Source organism: Octopus sinensis, unplaced genomic scaffold (genome assembly GCF_006345805.1).
Source record: "Octopus sinensis unplaced genomic scaffold, ASM634580v1 Contig16281, whole genome shotgun sequence".
Classification (NCBI taxonomy): Eukaryota; Metazoa; Mollusca; class Cephalopoda; order Octopoda; family Octopodidae; genus Octopus; species Octopus sinensis.
This window is the reverse complement of record NW_021834246.1, coordinates 1,381-22,612: the sequence shown is the minus strand read 5'-3', so window position 1 is coordinate 22,612 and position 21,232 is coordinate 1,381. Positions and strand designations below refer to the sequence as shown.

Here is a 21,232-nt window from a genome sequence, read left to right as displayed (position 1 = left end):
TATCGGCCTTTTTCTGTCTCTTAATTTCTAGCCCATGGTTGCCAGTTCGCGGCAGTACGCCCGCCCTCCCACCCCTCCACTTGTACTGGAAGTCTCTATCTCGTCTTCCTTTGCTTGTCTCCCATGAACACCTTAAAGGCCTTACGCCAACCCCACCCCTACTATATAAGGTAGTGATCATACAGTGCAAAACATGCTAGTTTAGTGTAAGTAGGTTGAACTTAAGATCATTGTTTGCTTACGAATTCTGCCAAATGCGAGCTCTCTTTTCATGTACATGACACCACTGTCCTCCATCCCAGGGTCTCTAGGGCCCATACCTCCCACATCCTCAGGGTTGGTACTCTCAACATCGGCACACTGAAAGGTAGGTCTGGTAAGATTGTTGAAATGCTTGAACAGAGATGTGTTGATATGTGCTGCATCCAAGAAGTAAGGTGGAGAGGAGGTTCTGCTAGGTTTCTCACAGGCAAAGAACGCAGGAACAAGATTTTCTGGGCAGGGAATACTGATGGGGTTGGGAGTGTGGGTATACTTTTTGCGGAGAAATGGGTAGATAAAGTAATTGAGGTAGTCAGAGTATGCGACAGAATACTTAAGATTAGATTAGCGCTCCATCATGGTTAGCAACCATTATCTCAGCCTATACCCCTCAGGCAGGGCTACCCGATGGACAGAAAGGCCGATTCTATGACACCCTCTTGCAGACTACCGCGTTGACAAATGACAGGGACCTTCTTTTTGTGGCTGACGACTTCAATGGACTTGTTGGACAACATGTCGGGGGCTTCCATGGCATACATGGAGGCTACGGTTTTGGCTCTCACAATGAGGAGGGAACCAGGCTGCTGGAGTTCTGTGACGCAAATGATCTTATGGTTTGCAATACTAACTTCAGAAAACCTGCCAGCCACCTAGTCACCTACCGCGCTAGCAGACACACTAGTCAGATCGACTACATCCTCACCAGAAAAAAGGAAAGATGGCTGCTTATAAATGCCAAAACCTTCCCAGGCGAAGAATGTACCCCACAACATAGACTGGTAGTTAATGACTTCTGGGTAAGGGCTAAATGGATGCCCAGAAGACGACCAGCAAGGAGAAGAAGGGTCTGGAGACTTGAAACATATTACTCGAAGCCTTTGACGAAATAGGAGATATCGCTTCACATGGTATAGAAGACAACTGGAGGTTCCTACAGGACAACCTGCTAAGGGCCACCGACCAGATCTGTGGATGGTGCAAAGTCCCCTCAAGACACAAAATAACGTCGTGGTGGAACAATGTTGTTGACAGGGCTATTAGACAAAAGAAACAGGCTTGGAAGGACTGGAAGAACGGTGGTAGCAGGGAAGTGCATCAGACTGCCAGGAGGGAAGCTAGGAGGCAGGTTTATTTAGCCAGAGGGGAAGCAAATAAGAAAAGATTTGCCAATGTTCTGCGCCGTGAGGACGAAAGATTTGAGGTATTTCATGTTGCAAGACAGTGTGTAAGAGAGAATCGTGATGTGGTAGGAGAGAAATGTGTTTGCATGGATGATGGTTCATTTGTGCTGAATGAGGATGCAAAGAGAGAGGTTTGGAGACACCATTATGAAAGGTTGCTGAATAAAGAAAATGAATAGGATAAAGAGAGTCTGCTGAATGTCGACCCAACAGAGGGACCAGCTATCCAAGTTGACAGTTATTTGGTAGTTAAGGCAATTAGAAGCATGAAGACAGGGAAAGCCCCAGGCCCATCAGGAATTATTGCAGAGATGCTTAAAATATCTGGCAGTGTCGGCTATAGCCTAGTCACCCGTATAGTTAACCAGGTGATACACGAAGGAGTCATACCCAATGACTGGTGTAGCAGCATAATAGTCAACTACTACAAAGGTAAAGGTGACGCTTTAGATACAAATAATTACAGAGGTATCAAGCTGTTGGATCAGGTAATAAAGGTTACGGAGAGGGTCATAGCCCGACTGATTAGGAAGAGAGTCAGCTTGGATGAGATGCAGTTTGGTTTCGTACCAGAGAAAAGCACCACTGATGCCATATTTCTGGTAAGACAGCTGCAGGAGAAATACCTAGCCAAAGATAAGCTCCTGTACCTGGCTTTCGTTGACATGGAGAAAGCCTTTGACAGGGTCCCCCGATCCCTTATCTGGTGGTCAATGAGGAAACTAGGGATAGATGAATGATTAGTGAGAGCTGTGCAAGCCATGTACAGGGATGCTGTAAGGTGAGGGTTGGCAATTCAGGGTAGACGTAGGGGTCCACCAAGGTTCTGTCCTCAGCCCCCTCCTATTTATCATAGTCATCCAGGCAATAACGGAAGAATTCAAGATAGGATGCCCCTATATGCTGATGACCTTGCTCTAATTGCTGAGTCACTATCAGAACTGGAGGCAAAGTTTCAAGTGTGGAGACTTGAATTAGAATCGAAGGGCCTTAGGATCAACCTAGCTAAAACCAAAGTCCTAATATGTAGGAAGGCAGACAAGCCACAAATCCCTTCAGGTAGATGGCCCTGCTCAATCTGTAGTAGAGGCGTAGGCAGAAACTCTATAAGATGTACCCAGTGTAAGCTATGGACACATAAGAGGTGCAGTAATATCAAAGGAAGGCTAACTGGGAAGAAAGTTTTTGTATGTGGCAGATGCTCGGGAGCAATAAGCACTGAAAATGCGCAGAAACCAACTTCTGCCACATTCCAGGGAGAAAATCTAGAAGTAGTTGATAGTCAGTAGCGGAGGTGGGTGCGCTGAAAGTGTAGCTGCTAGAATAAGAATAGCTTGGGCAAAGTTCAGAGAGCTCCTACCTCTGCTGGCAACAAAGGGTCTGTCGCTCAGAGTAAAAGGTAGACTGCATGACGCTTGTGTACGAACAGCCATGCTACATGGCAGTGAAACATGGGCTGTGACTACTGAGGACATGCGTAAGCTCGCAAGGAATGAAGCCAGTATGATCCGATAGATGTGTAATGTTAGTGTGCATACTCGACAGAGTGTAGGTACCTTGAGAGAAAAGTTGAACCATCAGATGTGGTGTGCAAGAGAGACGACTGTGCTGGTATGGTGATGTGGCGAGAATGGATGAGGACAGCTGTGTGAAAAAGTGTCACATCCTAGCGGTGGAAGAGGTATACCCAGGAAGACCTGGGATGAAGTGGTGAAGCATGACCTTCGAACTTTAGGCCTCACCAAGGAAATGACTAGTGACCGAGACCTTTGGAAATATGCTGTGTGTGAGAAGACCCGGCAAGCCAAATGAAACCATAATCTCATTGCCTATGCCAGGGGCATAACCAGCCCACTTATACGTAACCTTTTCCTTCTTTGGTCACTAAAACTCTGCTTGCGAAGACCTGTTGAGCAAAGTGAAATCAAATCAATCAAAAGCAAAATCAAAATCAAATTTGATGACTGGCGTCCCTGCTGGCAGGGTGCAAAGAGCACCATACGAGCATGATCATTAACAGAGTGGCTAACCGGCTTCCGTGACAGTGACACTTAAAGGGCACCATTCGAGCATGTTCGTAACCAGTGTCGCCTTACTGGCACTTGTGCCTGTGCTAGTAGGGTGCCAAGATCACCATCCAAGCATGATCGTTGCCAGAGCAGCCAACTGCCTTCCGTGCCAGTGGCACGTAAAAGGGCACCATTCAAGCCTGATCGTTACCACCTGTGCTGGTGGCATGTGTCAAAGGATTCGAGTGAGGTCGTTGCCAGTACCGCCTGACTGGCCCCCGTGCCGGTGGCACATAAAAAGCACCCACTACACTATCGGAGTGGTTGGCGTTAGGGAGGGCATTCAGCTGTAGAAACTCTGCCAAATCAAGATTGGAGCCTGGTGCAACCATCTGGTTCACCAGCCCTCAGTCAAAATCATCCAACCCATGCTAGATTTTGACTGAGGGCTGGTGAACCAAATAGAAGACATGGTACGAAGACATTAAACGATGATGATGATGATGATGATGATGATGATGGTGATGAATGTAGAGGACAACTGGAAGTTCCCACGGGACAATCTACTGAGGGCAACAGACTAAACCTGTGGTTGGGGCAGAGCCTCTGCCAGACCAAGGGTGACATTGTGGTGGAACAGTGACATTGACAGGGCCATGAGAGATAAGAAACAAGTCTGGAAAGAATGGAAAGGAAGGGGTAGTAAAGAATCATATCACAAAGTTAAAAGGAAGGGTGGACACCAGGATTATCAAGCTAGGCCACAAGCAAAAAAGAGATTTGCCAATGTCCTACATTGTGAAGATCAGAGACTTGAGGTGTTCCTGATTGTGAGACAGTGTGTCAGAGTAAATCAAGATATTGTGGGAGAGAAGTGTGTACAATTGTTGATATGCTTGCACTTAGTGATGTGGACAAGAAAGTGGTATGGAAAAGTTACTATTGAATATGGAGAATGAATGGGATAAAGGGAGTCTCCCTCATGTGAACCTAACAGAGGGACCAGTTATCCTAGTGAACAGCAGGGTAAGCCCCTGATCCATCTGGAATCACAGCGCAGATACTTGAAGTATCTGGTAAGGTAGGATACAGGCTAGTCACCCACAAGTTATTCAGGAAGGTGTAACACCTAGTGAGTGGTGTTAGTTGCTACACAACTCACTGGAAGATGCCTTAAGTAGAAGCAATTATAGAGACATCAAGCTCCTGGACCTGCTGATGAAAATTACAGACTTATAGCCCAATTAATTAGGGGTAGAGTTAGGCTAGATGAAATACAGCTTGACTTTGTCATAGGGAGAAGCACTACTAATGCAAAAGAAGTACTTAGCTAAGAATAAACCATAACACCTGGCATTCATTGATTTAGAGAAAGTCTTCAATAGAATACCCAGTTGTGTGATATGGTGGGCTCTGAGGAGGCTAGAGGTAGCGACATGTGAAAGCTGTGCAGGCCATGTCTGGAGGTGTTATCAATAAGGTGAGAGTTAACAAGCACAGCAAAGAATTTGGTGTGCAGGTAGACATTCATCAAAGAATTCAAGACAGGCAGCCCATAGGAACTACTATATGCTGATGATCTTACCCACATAGCAGATTATATAGAGATAGAAAAGAAATTCCAAGTGTGGAAGAAAAAACTGAAATCTAAAAAACTGAAAAAGCAAGAAAACAGACAAGACCCTACCTGCTTGATTTGTAGGAAAGGTGTTGGCAAGAATTTCATATGCCACAGACATACAAGAAGTGCAGTGGAATAATATGAAGGTTATCAGAGAAAGTAGTGTTTGTGTAAGATGCAGAGGAGCCCATTAAAACTAGATACTAGGCAAATCGATTTTCTCAAATGTCCTGGAAGCTCATCAGAGGTAGTGAATAATTTCTGCTACCTAAGGGAACAAATTAGTAGTAGTGACACATGTATATGAACAGTAATTCTACATGGTGTTGAGACATAGGCATTGAATGCAGAAGGCTAGAGAGGAATGAGGTTAGTATGCTCCACTGGATATGTAATAAGTGTACAGGTTTGACAGGGTGCTGGTGTATTGAAAGAGAAAACTGTGCTGGTATGGTCATGTAATGCAGATGGATGCCGACAGTTCCATAAAGAAGTGCCAATCTCTCGAAGTGGATGGAACATGTGGAAGAGGGAAACCCAGGAAGACATGGTACGGAGACCTGAAGGATGACCTCGGGATGCTGAACCTTTCAACAAAGGGCCATGATACCTGGTGCCTTGCTGCGCTCAAGAAGACGTCCTCCACAGCAGAAGAGTTAAGATGACCACTCCCCTGGTGAAGGGGATTGACCTGCAAGAGTCCTGTACCAGTGTCACATAAAAGCGCTCGTGCAGTGCCATGTTAAAACCATCTGGCATACATTGTAAAGTGGTTGGCATTAGGAAGGGCATCCAGCTGTAGAAACCAATCTAAATCACACTAGAACCTAGTGAAGATCACCACCTTGCCAAGTCAAACTGGCAGCAGATCTTGGGATCAGACCCATAGCTGTGGGGGATGTCATAGGAGTAGAATGGCATCATGTGACAGAAGATGTCTGTACGACCAGAATCATCTGAAATAACAAACATCATGAAATAACAACAGCAAAAACATCATGAAATAACAACAGCAAAAACATCCTGATCATGAGGAACACTAACAGCAGTGACTTTAAATGAGACAGCCTGAGCCAATGAGTTATTTTCTATGTAATTGCAGGACCAAATAGAAGGTAACAATTGCATCATGTCTAAAAGAAAATCACACCCCACAGATAGATTACTACTTTACCAACTCCACACAATCTTACTTCAGAAAAAATTCAAATGAAAAAATTTTGATTGAAGAGTGAATCAGTTCAACAAGACATTTGGACAGAGTTTTAGATCAAGACATCCATGTAAGTTAGATTTTCTCCATTTTGATGAGAATTTTTTTTCCACCTCTGGCCTTCAAAATGATGGTGGGAATCTTTTTGTGGGAAAAAATTTTGGAAAATTTATGATTTTTTCATCTCATCCCCACCCTACTCCAGACCAAACCATGGGAGAAGCCATTTTGGTACAACAAAAAAATGTATTTTCAGGTGAAAAGATGTGTGATTAAGAGAGATTTGACTGATATTCCTAGTACATCCCACAATCACCTTTCTAGTTTCTTATTTCTTTATTGCCCACATGGGGCTAAACATAGAGGAGACAAACAAGGACAAAGGGATTAAGTCGATTACATAACTGGTACTTAATTTATCGACCCCGAAAGGATGAAAGGCAAAGTCGACCTCGGCGGAATTTGAACTCAGAACGAAAAGACAGACGAAATACAGCTAAGTATTTCGCCCAGTGTGCTAATCTTTCAGCCACCTCGCCGCCTTCTACTTTCTTTCTAGCTCACCTTTCTAGGTTCTTTGTTACTCTCATCAGTATTGATGTTTTTCAATATTTCTCTCCCAATAAACATATATATGTTATGGCGAAAGTGTGGATAATTTATATATATATATATATATATATATATATATCAAATGTGAGGATAAAATTCTTTTCGAAAAAAACTTTATCAATGGCCAGCATATTCAAACGGTTAAATTTATAAACAATTCATAAATATATATATATATATATATATATATATATATATATATATATATATATATACAATTCATAAATGAGGGCAAAGGAAAAAATTTCTAATTCCATAATGGCGGTGCCCCAGCATGGCCACAGCTCTTTAGCTGAAACTGGAAAAATCAAAATCAAATCAAATCATACCGAAAAATTGGACATAAAGTCCATTAACCATATAATTTTTTCACAGTACACACGCCACTCGAAAAAAGGCCGACAGAAATTTCAAAAAAATTCCATTATTACCATATCGGACCGATTTCAGAGTTAGCTACTAAGAGCCCTTTCTTCGTGGCAGAAGAAATAATTTTTCTAATCGCACGTGCCTCGAATGGGTTGGAGTATTTCTATTTTGGATGTATTTGGGGTACTTAGTTGTGCCCATGACTTTGCTTCTTCCATGGGTATGAGTAAGTATCTCATTTATTTCTTCTGCCACATGTATCACTGACGAAGAGAGAGCTCTTAGTAGCTAACTCTGAAATCGGTCCGATATGGTAATAATGGAATTTTTTAGAAATTTCTGTCGGCCTTTTTTCGAGTGGCGTGCGTACTGTGAAAAAATTATATGGTTAATGGACTTTATGTCCAATTTTTCGGTATATATGGCATAAGAAATTTTTTCCTTTGCCCTCATTTATGAATTGTATAATATATATATATATAATATATATATATATATATATATATATATATATATTTTAACAATTGAGGATAAAATCTTTAAAAGAAATTATCAGTAGTCAGCGTGAAAGACCTCGTAAGAGAAAAAATCCGTAAATTCTTCCTCTTTGAAAATATTCATTTATATTATACTGAGGGTACTACTATTCGTAGATACCAACACGCAAAGAGGGACCAATGCGGTCAAAACTACTAAAAATAAACAAAATTTTACCGAATGCAAAACTTCAAAACACATCATTTTAAGAAAGAATTCAGTTACATATCACATGCGATTTCGCATTTAATGCAGAATATGCATTTCATGTTCATCAGTGCAACAAACTCAAGAAATATGAGAAAACATAACATTACAAGCTCAATAGCCAACCGTAGAATTCGTCGTAATTTCTTTATTACAATTACAATTACAATTACAAAACATTTCTTTATTACAATTACAATTACAATTACAAAACAAACATGTAAAACAAATAATTAAGAGGTTCGCTTTTAAAAAATTTTTTTTTTTTTATAACATTTATATTAAAAATTCGTCTCTAAATTGTCCTTCGTATAACCAGTCGCATCTTATCACAGTTCAAACCCCGGCAATTTACAAGCCCCGCAGCTTTTATTTCCTCTCCTCCCTCCATAGTTAAGCTGGGTTTCTAACACCCACCTTTCTTTCCACTTCCTTCCATCTTTTCTCATACACTCCCCGTGGTAAGCTCCTCTTCTCCAGCCCCATTTTGCTCCTCAGATGATATCTGAAGTAAGTGAGCAAGCCGGGGCCGGAGACAAAGGTTCCTATCGCGACTCCTCCATTCTTGTTCTCCACATGCATTCTTTTACTACTGCAACCGTACAGTGAAAACATGCTTCACCTTCCTTCGAGAGTCCAGTTGGCGGTATCATCTTAATCATAGACTCAGCCGACAGCTGTACTCGTCCTAGATGCGATAACACGTGTTCTGCGTAACTTATCAAGTCTGACAACTTCCGACAGTGTACAAAGGCGTGCTGGACGGTTTCGTCGTCCAACTCGCACCTTGGACACGTCGGTGGCACTGGAATTCCGTGCCGCGATAACTTCTCGCGAACAGGTAGAGCGTTCCTATAGCACTGCCAGGCCAGGGATCTTTGGAAATTATCCAAGTACCCCGTCCTGAAAGTCTTTTTAAACAGGTTGGTAAGCTGGTCTTCGTCAAACCCCAGAGCCCCTCCTAGGACGTCGTCGTTTTTTGCCTCTACCAGCCTTCTATAAAATACCGAGGTGGTATTTCCGCAGCCGGCCTTGCCCGCCTTGTGGATCAGCGTGAGTGCCTGTCGGCACTCCCTTTGCCACAAAGTCAGTTTCCATCTTTTGATGCGACCGGGTTTAAAATACGTTAAGGAGGCCAGTCTCGGGAGAAATTTCCCTGCCAGCGGACTCCACACCTTATCACCCTCCAGGTGGTGCCAGAGATGTCTGCGCATCATCAGCCAAGGCATTCCTAACCCACCCTTTAACGGTTCCTGGCAGCAAACGGAGCGCCTCACAAGTGGCTTTCCTCCCTTCCACAAAAAGCGGAAAAGGATTCGCTCCAACTTGCTAAGCCATGAACCGGGGCAGGGGACAACGGTCAGGCGGTAAGTGATTACCGATGCAATGAACATCTGCACCACCTCCGCCCTTCCTTTCAAGAACAGAGACCTTCCGGACCAGGTCCGTACTATGGCCTCCACCTTGCTCGTCACCTCACTCCAGTTCCTCTCCGTTTGGGAGTCTGGCCCAAACCAGACTCCTAGCAACTTAACAGGGCCATCCGTCCAGTGTCCCACGACGCTGGACGATATCGACTTGCTCCTCCAGGTGCCGAGGCGCAAGCCGACCGACTTGTCCTTGTTAACCTTTGCTCCTGCCACCGCCTCGTATCCTCTGATAGCCTCTTCCACACAAGGTAGCTGGGCCTCATTGGACACGATGAGGGTGACGTCATCCGCGTAAGCAGTAACCGACCTCCCACCTCCGATCTCATCCGAGTTGCTTCCCAGCCTCTCCAACTTTCGCAGCAATGGCTCAAGAGCCAACACGTACAAAAGTGGTGACAAGGGGCACCCTTGACGAACTGAACATTCAATCGAAAACGGTTCCGTTAGGTAACCGTTTATCTGGACGGTGGACTTGATGCCGCTATACATAGCGGAGATCCACCCGCGAAATTCAGGGCCCAGTCCAGCCGCTTCGAGGACCGTCGCCAGGTACTCATGGTCTACCCTATCGAAGGCTTTACTTTGGTCTAAATGGACCATTACCCCTCCCTTGCCGGTTAATTTACCCACCCTGTCTAAGGTGTAGCGTATAAGGTGAAGATTGTCCTGGATCGACCTGCCTGGAATTGCACATGTCTGTGCTCTCCCTACAAGTTTCTCCACGACAACCGTCAACCTTTTTGCCAACACCTTGGCCAAAATCTTTAACTCTAAATTAAGTAGAGTTATGGGCCTGTAGTTACTAATGTTATCCCCCTTGCTCGGGTCTTTCTGGATTAGCGTCACCACTCCCCGGCTTACAGAGCTGGGAATTCTCCCATTCTGCTGCCAGTTCGTGTAGACGCCTGCCAATATTCCCCCGAACAAGTCCGGCATACTTTGGTAAAACTCGTAGGGCAGACCATCCAACCCCGGCGACTTCTCCCCGGCGCATCCGGCCAGTATCCCCTCTATCTCCGCGGGAGTGATCGCTCCTTCACAGCACTCCGCCTCACGCCCCGAGAGCCGCGGCCCGCCGGCCAGGAAGTCCTTTAAGGTCCTCCCCCGCTCCGGCGCCACACCACCCCCGAACACGCGGGCGAAATGCTGGTGAAGAAACTTTTGCATCTCCTCCTGTCCATAGATCTTTTGTCCCTGTTCGTCAGTTAAAGATTTGATTGAGGCTTTGTTGCCTCTCTGACTCTCCACACGACGAGCCCATCCGGCCACGTTAATACTTTCTCGTTTCCCAGCGCGTAGCTTAGCTCTGACTCTGCAACCTTCGTGTTTGGAGTTAAGGTGACGGTACAATACCGTCCTTGCCGCCAACACTCCGGATGCCGAGCCAGCTTCCATTGCCTCGTCTAGATTCTTAACTAAATCGCCCTCTAGACTAGCCCTATCTATCCTTAGCTGATTGCTAAATCTAACGGACTCTGAACGAATGGCTCTTTTGAGGGAGTGCCACCATCTATTGTTAATGATGGTGCCACACAATGCCCTCTGTACTAATACCTTAATCCGGGTACGGAAGTCTTCACAATTCAAAATAGCCTTGTTCAGCTTCCAGTACCCGGGTCCCTGTCTATGACACTTGTCCAATTGCATCCCACACGTCACAAGTTTGTGATCCGTGTAAGGCACAATGTGGAACTGTGGACAACTAAACGTGTCCTTATCTCTTTTCTTAATAAATATCCTATCTAAATACGATCTGCGTGAGCCGTCGTTGTTACTCCACGTCCACTGTGGAACGCTCGGCTCATCCAGTCGGTAACGGTCTACTAGATCAAAGCTCTCTAGTAGACCCTTGAGGCTAGGGTTCCCCTTGAGCCAACACTGTCGACCCGCGCTTCAAGGACAGTGTTAAAGTCCCCTACTAGGATTACCGTTTTCGACGTCGCTAAAAAGGGCTCCAGGTTCCGAAAAAAACCCGCCTGTCTACTCTCGTTCGGAGCGTAGACAGCTACCAACCTGAAGGACTGTTTCCTTACATGTGTCACATCCAGAACAACCAGCCTGCCTTCTGGGTCCAGAAAGACAGTACTTACCTGTAAGTCCAAGCTCTTCCTGATAAGGACTGCCACGCCTCTGCCTCTTCCTCGGCTAGGAGAAATAAATTTCTCGAAGCCATTTAGAAGAGGCGAGAACGCTTGGGCCCCGTTCATCTTGGACTCGGTTGCAATAGCTATATCAACACCATGTGTCGTGAGGTCGTGCAGGAAGCAAATTTGCTTCCATTTCGACCCCATTCCACGTACATTTATACAACCCAACTTAGCCATTGTAGGTGAGAGAGAAAAATAAATGTACTCACGGTTGGGAAAGGGAGCATGACAGTTTAAATCTGCCTGCTTCCCCTTCTTCCTCCCTTGTAGTCGCTGCTGCAGGGCTCTTGACCGGCGTTGCCACCGGGCTCTGGGTGGGTGTGGTTGCCGGGGTTATTACAAGTTTGCCCTCCATTACTTCTTTAGTCACGTCCCTGATCAGTCGGTTCTTTAGATGCTCTTGAAGAACTTCTTCCTTCCACTCGTCTTCCTTTATTTTCGCGAAGCGAGTGGTTGCTTTTGTATCTGTAGCCTAAATTTTGATAATTTATAATATTTATAAACTCTTTCATTTTTCTCATCGAAAGCAATGATCTCATTTTTTTTTAACGACTTTTTTACGTCTTGTTTTATGGGGAGGGGCTTGGCAAACTGTTTCCCAATGAAAACAGTGCCATGGGGGTAGGGCTGGGGGATTGTGTAGGGCTTGGTGTGTGTGTCTGCTGTGCTTGCTGTTTTTTTCTTTGTTTGGGGAGGGGAGTCCGGGGTGTTGTCTTTTTTTCTTTTATGTGTGACTTGGGTGTAGTCCATTTGTTCGGTGCAATCCGTTTTTGTTTCAATACTTGTCTTCGTCTTGTTACTATCCTTCTCTGTCTTCTCCCCCTCAATGTTGGGAACACTCTGAGGAGGCGCTTCATCAGTTTTCTTCTTTTTTATGCAGTTCGATCGGACGTGACCCTTCTCTCCACACTTAAAACATCTGGGTCTACGTCCCTCTACTGATACTCTCAGTGATGTTCCGTCTTCATTGAATATCCTATCGGGCAGGTTTTCTAAAATTTTGTTTTCCGCCTGCACGAGGAGTTCCAGGGTCTGTCCCTTCCATCGTACCACCTCTTTCTTTCTCATCTGCAGAATCGAGATCTCCGCTCAATATTGTGCAGGACCGCTGCTGCTACCCACATAATGTCGTACCCTCTGGGTATGTCCTCAACCAGCAGTTTTGCTGTACGTTTTCCCATGTACGAGGGTAGCAGCATGATGTCGTCGTTTTTCAGGGTCAATGACGACACCTCTCTCGCTACCTCGGCTGTGTCAAAATGTGCCTCAACCGTAGATGACGAATTTTGTCCCACACCGGGGACAGGCACTTTTCGACCAATTCATTTCTTACGTCCATTATTTTCTACTCTTTGAAGCTGTATACTTTATAAATGACTGTTTTCTCCTTAATCACTTGTACCTTTGCCTGTGGCGGTACAAGCCTGATTTCGCCTCCTTCCACCTTCACCAGGTTCCTGAATTCGAACAATTGTTCGATTTTGAACTCCACATCCATCATGGCACCGCCCACCGCGGCCGAAAATGACTGTTTTGGTACTTCTGTTTCCTTTGTTTCACTTTTTCCCATCACGGGAAAATCCTCCTTCGACGTCAAGTCGAATTCCATTTCAAAAATTACCTCGAAGTTAATACAATACAAAATTTTATGCCCCTTAGGGCGAAAATTACCGTTATACAACGGGCACTGTTCAATAACAAGCAACACAAACAACAATAAGCAAAAATACGAACTCTCTCAACTAAAGGCAGCTAATTCCTCAGAACGCAGATGAAAAGTAACTCCGTAGAATTTGTCGTAGCATGTACGAATGTTTATCTTTATATATCTATGAAAATGGCGGGCTTATTCCCAATGCATTTCGGTAACAAATTGTCTAGTCGGAATGAATTCACTATTGAACTATTCCGGTGAAAAAATATAAATTAACAATTGAGGATAAAATCTTTAAAAGAAATTATCAGTACCGTCAATATCATATAAATGAATATTTTCAAAGAGGAAGAATTTACGGATTTTTTCTCTTACGGGGTTTTTCATGCTGACTACTGATAATTTCTTTTAAAGATTTTTTTTGTGTGTGTTCTAACTATCTAAATATATATTTATACATATGAATGAATTTTTTATGACAGAAGAATAGAGTAAGTGGAGCGAGAACACACACAAAAACGGAAAGTGTTGCTGGAGAAATCACATGTATGATGAAAGATTTCCAGACATGAGTTGAAATAATAAAATACGAACAGTGAAGAAACAGTATAGAGTGCGTGTGTTTATTTTGAAAAAAAAAAAGACCATCACAAAATACAACAATACACACTTATTAATCATAGAAAGAGATACAGTAATTAAAACCGACACGCAATTCCATCCGGTAAAGCGAACGACTGGAGGCCCCGGGGACGTTGACGGCCTCGATCTACTCTCGAACTCAGAACGGGGGAGACGGGCCGCTCCTCTCCCGACAGGCGTTCGGCCGGCGGCGAACGGTCGACTCGGAACTGGTACGGACCGGGGGTCTAATGAAAACAGAGCATCGCGTAGCCGGCCGAGCCGCACAAACGCGATGTGATTTCTGCCCAGTGCTCTGAATGTCAAAGTGAAGAAATTCAACCAAGCGCGGGTAAACGGCGGGAGTAGCTATGACTCTCTTACGTGGGTCTTGACTCTTACGTGGGCCTTGACTCTTACGTGGGGCTTGATGGTTAGGACCCAGTTAATGTCCATTTTCCATGCTGGCATGGGTTGGATAGGTTGATCACAGTTGGCAATCTGGAGAGCTGCATTAGACTCTAGCCTGATTTGGCATGATTTATACAGAGTGTGCTGGTGTCTTTTACGTGGGACCACAGGCTCTTTTTCATGGCACTTCTACAAGTGTTTTTTACGTGACGTTGGCATAGGACTCTTTCAGGTCAATCCTAACCACCAGTCTTAATACTTCTGCTTCAGAATACAGGTCTTGCGTAAAGCAAGGTGCAGCCAAATTCATAATAATGGGGGGAGGGGGGAGGGTGGACACAGGACATCCCCTTGACCAGTAACATTTGGCCTGTTGCCAGAACAGAAAAAAACACAGAAAAAGGGGGAAAATGGAACAACTTCTATTTGACTTTTATGCCTTTAGTCTGTATTGTGTAAAGTTGAAGTCTATCAAAAATTTTTTATTTTTGCACATTAACCTTTCCATGCTAAATTCCAGAAAAATCCTTTTAAAACGTTATAGAGGTTTAAAGTTTGATCATTTTCACCCAGACAAGAAACACGATTTCAAAGCCTTCATTTTGTCCATGATTGCGCATTTTGTCAACATCCTGAAAATAGCACTTGTGTTTTGATATGAAACCACAGAATTATACATGACCTGTAACCCCTCATTACTTTCTGTACACTGGACTTCATATGATTATGCCAAAAACTAAAAATAAAAATTGTGGCTCATGCCTATTTGGCTGCTATTTTTAGCACACATGACAACCATCTCAATGACTGCAGCAAAAATATTCAATTGATTAGTCCGCTTTTTCAATACAAATGTTCATATCATCCACCATTTTCTACAAATTTGTCAATCATTCACTTTGGGAAGCTGATTTGTAGTTGCGTTTTCGAAACCCGGGTGGAAGACTTACTAAAGTTTTTAAAATTGTTGTTCCTGGTTCGTTTGTTTTTTTGTAGAGAAATTGAGTCTTTTTTCTTCTTTCTTTCTTCGCTTTACCGGATGGAATTGCGTGTCGTTCTCCCGCTGGCGCCAGCTATCCTGAGGGAAACTTTGGATCGGAGGGGAAGTGCGTCCGATGACGGCGCCTCGGCGGAAGCAGCGGACTGAGTCCCTTCGCGATCGCGGTGAGCGGTCCTACCAGTTTACACCTGGGCGGTTTCACGGTCTCTTGAACTCTTCTCCAAAGTTCTTTTCAACTTTCCCTCGCGGTACTTGTCGGCTATTGGACTCGTCCCCGTATTTAGCCTTGGATGGAGCTTACCACCTGCTTTGGGCTGCGTTCCGAAGCAACCCGACTCTTGGGCCGATGAACACCGCCGATCGCCGCCGGCTCCGAATGGGCCTGGCAGCCCCGATCGAGGGGACTCCGAACTTAGCCGGACGAAACGATCGACCGTGTACGACCCTTGCGCCACAGCTCTCGACGACCGAGCGGCCGACGAGATTCGGCGTTGGGCTTCTCCCGGTTCACCCGCCGTAACTTAGGGAATCCCGGTTGGTTTCTTTTCCTCCGCTTAGCGATATGCTTAGGTTCGGCGGGTAATCGCATCCGAGTCAAGTGCAGCGTGAAAGAAGAAGAGGTCTCCGCTGCAAATCTATAGCAGCTGCTGCTGCTGCTCTTGCTGCTACCGGCACCGCTGTCGATCGGCACGAACGCTCGCATGAAAGAGATATTCCCACAGAGCGAACGCCGAAAGACGAGACGGCGTCGGCGGCAGCGACGGAGGGCAGCGGTTGCTCGGAGGGACGTAGAGGACGTGGAAGGGACGAGGACGCGGGCGTGGGGCCTCGCCGTGTCGTTGTTCCTACCACTCCTACTCCTCTGCTTCCGGTTGTCGGCGGGCTCCCTCCGCGATTTGTCGTCGGCCGCGCCCTTCAGGGCGGCGCGGCCGTCGCAACAGCGCTTCGCAACGACGACGGTCTGGCATTACGGGAGGCGGACGATCGAGCGGCTGCACGCGCGCGAGATAATGCGGGCCTCGCGGTGAGCGCCGCCCTTTCCTGCGACTCCTGACTCCCCGCCGCAGCCAACGGCCGCGGCGGACGGCAGCAGAAGCAGGAAAAAGTTCGGCAAGTTGGCGGCCTGCCGCACCGCTGCTGTTACTACTGCGCTGTTAGACGGCCAAAACAAGAGCATTCGGTGGTACTCGGACGAGGGGGCCCGGGCGCGACTTGTAGCTCGGCAAGTTTGGCGAAGGAGGCGAGGAACAACGGCCGCGCGTTACGGTGGTCATAGGAGGGCGTCGGGCGGCGCCCCCGGCCTAGGCCGAATCGCGCGATCAGCGAGGCAAGAAGGAGCAGAGAAATGGTCATGGAGATCGTCCGAGCGCCATATGGGAGGGCCGGCGCCGGCTGGTGGTTGCGCGGTCGGCAGCAGAAAGTGCGGCGAGTCGGCGGGCTTCCGCTACTTCTACTGCTGCGCTGTTAGAAGTGGGCGGCGCTAAGCGTAAGCGGACTCGTCAGCCAGATCCGAGGACCTCACCGGACCGTTGAATCGGTAGTAGCGACGGGCAGGGACATGATAGACGCGGGCTGATGACCCGCGCCTACCGGGAATTCCTCATTCACGGGGTTGGTTCCAGGCCCCGATCCCTATCACGAGAGCTGGTTCAGAGGTTTCCCGACCGTCTTGGGCCGGTGGAGACGCGCCCGCTGATACCTCTAGTGTAGCGCGCGTGCGGCCCCGGACATCACAGACCTGTTATCGCTCCGCCTCGTGCGGCTTTCTGCCACCCGTCCCTCTAAGAAGCGCTGCGTTCGCCAACCGACTGGCCCGGACGCGACGCCGCGACCGCCCCCTCGAGGGGGACGGCAGCCGGACGCGGCCGCAGCGCCGGATGTGAAGGAGAGCAGCGGCAACGGCAAGCCCGGGCTGCGCGCGGAGCTACCAACGACGGCTTCGGCCGCGCAGGATCCCCGCCGGGTCATCGAAGCGAACGCTGGGGGAGCGCCAGTCGGCATCGTTTACGATCGGAACTACGACGGTCTCTGATCGTCTTCGAACCTCCGACTTTCGCTCTTGATCGAGGAAAACGTGCTTGCCACACGCCGTCGCTGCAGTGCAACGGCAAGCCCGGGCTGCGCGCGGAGCTACCGACGACGGCTTCGGCGCGGCCGCGTTACGGGAAAAGCACTAATTGACGCGCTAGTTAGCAGGCCGGAGTCTCGTCCACAATCGGAATCAACCGGACGGCCATGCACCACCCACCGAATCGAGAAAGAGCTATCGATCTGTTAATCCTACCGGAGTCGGGACCGGGTGAGTTTTCCCGTGTGGCGTCAAATTAAGCCGCAGGCTCCATTTCTGGTGGTGCCCTTCCGTCAATTCCATTAAGTTTCTGTTTTGCAACCATACTCCCCCCCGGAACCGACTATGGTTTCCCGCGCAGGATTCCCGCCGGGTCATCGAAGCGAACGCTGGCGGAGCGCCAGTCGGCATCGTTTACGATCGGAACTACGACGGTCTCTGATCGTCTTCGAACCTCCGACTTTCGCTCTTGATCGAGGAAAACGTGATTGCCACACGCCGTCGCTGCAGTGCGTCTTGCAACGATCCAAGAATTTCACCTCTAACGTCGCAATACGAGTAGCCCCGATCGCTCCCTTCGATCATTGCCTCGTCGTGAACGGAGACCGACGGATGACGCGCGGACGAGGCCATTTTCCATTATTCCATGCTTTTCGTACGCAAGCCGGCGGGGCTCGCTCTGAGCACTCTAATTTTTTCACAGTGAACGTACCGGCCGCCTTGGACACCTCGGAGGAACCGTGCGGGCCGAAACGACCGGTGGCCGAAACGTCCGGTGGACGCGCTACCGGAAAAGACGGGTGCGGATGCGCCGCACCTGAACCGGCCGAGCAGACGCCGCGAACACGCGACGGCTGCCGAAATCCGTTTTCGAGCTCGACGCTCGGGTGCGACCTGCGATATTGCCACAGTTATCCACTCTCCTCGCAGTGGAAAAGTACGGTCCCGAGGATTAGGTCCGGTTCCTGAGCCATTCGCGGTTTCAACATTCCTTTACGGCATGAACTTAAGCTTTGGGACAAGCATATGACTACTGGCAGGATCAACAAGGTATCACCGACGACACACGTTTAAATACGAAGCGCGGCAGCGGCGGAAGTTTGGGAAGCAGCCGATCGGAAAAACGGGCCGAAAACAAAGGTGAGCGCTCACGAGTTCGGCCGCCGTTCGTATACGCGCGCGCCTCCTCCAGCACTGGGTAAGCGAAAGCAAACGAGACAATGCGCAAAGAAGCGTTCGCGGAGCAAAAACGGTTTGCGATCATACTGCCGCACAACGGGGCCGCTGCGGATGGGCTATGGTGCGGGTCGATTGGAAGCAAGGCCGGTTCCGGGCGGAAAGTGGCCAGCGATTAAGGCGGCAGACGAGAGGTGCAGCAACGATCGGCAGGCCCGCTGCAGCTTTCAGACTCGCCCGGCGCCTTATGCGTCGGTGGTCGCGTCCTTCTCTTATCGAAACGGCTGCGACGAACTGCGTCCGGACTGCGGTCAACGAGCGACTGCTATGATGGTGGTCGCCACGAAAATGACGCGCACCAAGGCGGTGATGCCGGGGTAAGCAGTTGATCTCAAATTTGAAACATTCCACCCCGGATCAAAACGTACAACAATTAAATTTCGCTGAGTGGCAGAATCATTATCGTCAATCAATCACAATACCAAATCAAAATTTTTACCTGATAACATTTATCTATAAAAAAGACAAAAACCTTAAAACTGGGATTCATTATTAATAATGAGTAATGGCATAAACTTACTAGATTATTTAAAACAATAATAAACATAAACATTGTAAATATAAACATTAATACCAAAGGCAGAATGAGATAAAATTGCTTTCAGGATCCCAGTGTTTGATCTGTTTAAATCTTGCCAGTTAGTTTTGGCTTTCATTTTCCCAAAATCGGAGATTTATATGTTAATAAAGCTAGCAAATTGTCATTATCCTCCCTCAATAACAAGACCTATTTAACCAGTATAACTGGGGTTTATTATTATTAATGATTAACGTCAAAGACTAACAAATTTAATAACAAATAAATTAAAACTATATAAAGCACATTAATAGCAAAAGCTAATTGGAATATTTAAAACAACAAATAAATTGAAACTACTTAAACCATATTGTAAAGATAAACATTATTATTCTAATCTCAGATTTGAAATATTCCACCCCGGATCAAGACGTACAACAATATAATTACATTGACTGGCAGAATCAGACAAATTGCTTTGTGATGCTTAGATAACAGTGTTTGATCTGTTTAAATCTTTCCAATGTTAGTTTTGCCTTTCATTTTCTAAAAACCTTGCCTTACTAGTCCAAAAACTTTTATATGTTAATAAAGATAGCAACTTAATATCATCCACAATCGTTAACAAATTAGGAATTTCTAAATAAATTATAAATTTGACTAAATCAAAATATTTACCTGATACCTGTTATCTAGAAATAAGACATAGAAAACTATTTAAATATACTAAACAATCTGATCTCAAATTTTAATCATTCCACTGAAGGTCCAAGCGTACAACAATTTAATTAAACGCAGAATCAGACAAATTGCTTTGAGGTGTTTAAGTACCAGTGTCTGATCTGTCTAAATCTTGCCAAAGTTAGTTTTGACTTTTATTTTTCCAAAATCAGCACCTGGCCTTATTACTCCAAAGAGATTTATATGTTTATAATGCTAGCAAATTACCATTATCCCTAATCTATCACAAGATACTGTTTTCTAAGAGAAAGATAGAGAAATCTTAAACTCGGGTTTCTTAAATGGCAAAAGCTAAGTGGAATATTTGAAACAACAAATAAATTGAAACTCTCTAACGCCAACATAACGATATAATATCAAGCTAAAAAAAGTAATAAAGTTTTAAAAGTTAATAAGCAAATTAAAATTATCCTCAATAAATCAAAAGAAAAAATCAAAACCTTTACCTAATGCGGATCTTTACCTGATACTATTATCTAGAAATAAGACATATAAAACTTAAAACTGGGGTTAATTAATAATAAACATTAATGGCAAAAACTAATTACAATATTTAAAACAAGTAAATTGAAATTATTTAAAGCCATATTGTAAAGATTATTACCAAACTATTGTAAAGATTATTACCAATGTTTCAAATCTAAGATCAGATTACAATCTGATCTTAGATTTGAAACATTCCACCCCGGATCAAGACGTACAAGAATTTAATTACATTGATTGGCAGAATCAGACAAAATGCTTTGTTATTTTTCCAATGGTCTTTCTACTCCAAAAACTATTATAAAGATAATAATTTCACATCATCCACAATCGTTAATAAATTAGGAATTTCTAAATAAATTATAAATTTGACTAAATCAAAATTTTTACCTGATACCTGTTATCTAGAAATAAGACATAGAAAACTTAAAACATTAATATCAAAAAGTAATTGGAATATTTAAAACAGCAAGTAAATTGAAACTATTTAAACATACTAAACAATCTGATCTCAAATTTTAATCATTCCACTGAAGGTCCAAGCGTACAACAATTTAATTAAACAGGCAGAATCAGACAAATTGCTTTGAGGTGTACCAGTGTCTGATCTGTCTAAATCTTGCCAAATTATAAATTTGACTAAATCAAAATCTTTATCTAGATTTGACTAAATCAAAACCTGTTATCTAGAAATAAGACGTAGACAATTTAAAACTGGGGTCCATTAATAATAAACAATAATGGCAAAATCTAATTGGAATATTTAAAACAGCAGGTACATTGAAACTATTTAAAGAAAAACAAAACAATCTGATCTCAAATTTACTTTCTTAAAATCAGCACCTAGGCTTATTACACCAAAGAGATTTATGTTCATAATGCTAGCAAATTATCATTATCCTTACTCTATC

At 45.2% G+C, this 21,232-nt stretch overlaps 2 long non-coding RNA genes across 2 annotated transcripts; one reads left to right on the top strand and one right to left on the bottom strand.

Moving 5' to 3' along the window:
• Nucleotides 1–2,614: 2,614 nt before the first annotated feature.
• LOC118761669 lies at nucleotides 2,615–14,248 on the top strand. The gene is made up of 3 exons (XR_004997550.1): nucleotides 2,615–2,626; nucleotides 2,728–2,730; nucleotides 14,129–14,248. It is a non-coding gene; the product is annotated as an uncharacterized LOC118761669 (long non-coding RNA).
• Nucleotides 14,249–15,415: 1,167 nt separating this feature from the next.
• Nucleotides 15,416–18,432, bottom strand: LOC118761668. Its single transcript, XR_004997549.1, has 3 exons — nucleotides 18,406–18,432; nucleotides 17,763–17,770; nucleotides 15,416–15,658 (listed from the first exon to the last, which is right to left on the bottom strand). It is a non-coding gene; the product is annotated as an uncharacterized LOC118761668 (long non-coding RNA).
• Between the last annotated feature and the right edge of the window lie 2,800 nt (nucleotides 18,433–21,232).